General features: G+C 38.9%; 1 non-coding gene across 1 annotated transcript; it reads right to left on the bottom strand.

The window, feature by feature from the left end:
• Positions 1-743: 743 nt before the first annotated feature.
• LOC117098228 lies at positions 744-850 on the bottom strand. Its single transcript, XR_004443269.1, has one exon. It is a non-coding gene; the product is annotated as a U6 spliceosomal RNA (small nuclear RNA).
• Positions 851-1187: the final 337 nt, after the last annotated feature.

Here is a 1187-nt window from a genome sequence, read left to right on the forward strand (position 1 = left end):
GAGATTCCATCTTACTCCTGCAAGAATGGCCATAATTAGAGTCAAAAAACAATATATATTGGCATGGATGTGGTGAAAAGGGAACATGTTTATACTGCTGATGGCAATGTAAATTAGAACAAATACTTTGTAAAATAGTATGCCTCAAAGAACTAAAAGTAGACCTACCATTTGATCCAGCAATCCCACTACTAGGTATCTACACAAAGGAAAAAAAGTCATTTGAAAAAGACACATGCATACAAGTTTATAGCAGCACAATTTGCAATTGCAAAGATATGAAACCGACCTACATGCCCATTGACCAAGGAGTAAATAAAGAAAATGTGGTATATATACACCATGGAATACTCAGTCATAAAAAGGAACAAAACAATGTCTTCCACAGCAACTTGGATGGACCTGGAGGCCATTACTCTAAGTGAAGTAGCAGGAATGGAAAACGAAATACTGTACATTCTTCCTTTTTTTTTTTTTTTTTTTTAGATAAGAGTCTCACTCTGTCACCTGGGCTAGAGTGCAGTGGGGCAATCTCACTGCAACCTCTGCCTCCCAGCATCAAGCAGTTCTCCTGCCTCAGTCTGCCAAGTAGCTGGGATTACAGGTGTGCGCCATCACACTAGGCTGATTTTTATATTTTTAGTAGAGACAGGGTTTCACCATGTTGTTTAAGCTGGTCTTCAACCCCTGACCTCAAGCAATCCACCCACCTTGGCCTCCCAAAGTGCTGGGATTTCAGCCAAAAAAATATGGAATACTTCACGAATTTGTGTATCATTCTTGCACAGGTGCCATGCTAATCTTCTCTGTATCATTCCAATTTTAGCATATGTGCTACCGAAGCAAGCACTGTTCTTACTTTTAAGTGGAAGCTAAGTTATGAGGATGCAAAAACATATGGAGTGATATAATGAACTTTGGGGACTTGGGGTGGGCTGAGATTGGGAGTTGGCTGAGAGATAAAAGACTACATACTTGGTATAGTGTATACTGCTCGGATGACAGGTATAATAAAACCTCAGAATTCACCAGTGAAGAATTCATCCATGTAACCAAAAACTACCTATACCCCAAAAACTATTGAACTAAAAAAAGCAAACAGAACCATAAAACTGTAAGAATTTACCACACTGATATATTCCTTACAACGGCACTGTATGTATCTATCAGGATTCTTAGTCTCACTT

The sequence above is a fragment of the Trachypithecus francoisi genome, unplaced genomic scaffold (assembly GCF_009764315.1).
Source record: "Trachypithecus francoisi isolate TF-2019V2 unplaced genomic scaffold, Tfra_2.0 Lachesis_group15, whole genome shotgun sequence".
NCBI lineage: Eukaryota > Metazoa > Chordata > Mammalia > Primates > Cercopithecidae > Trachypithecus > Trachypithecus francoisi.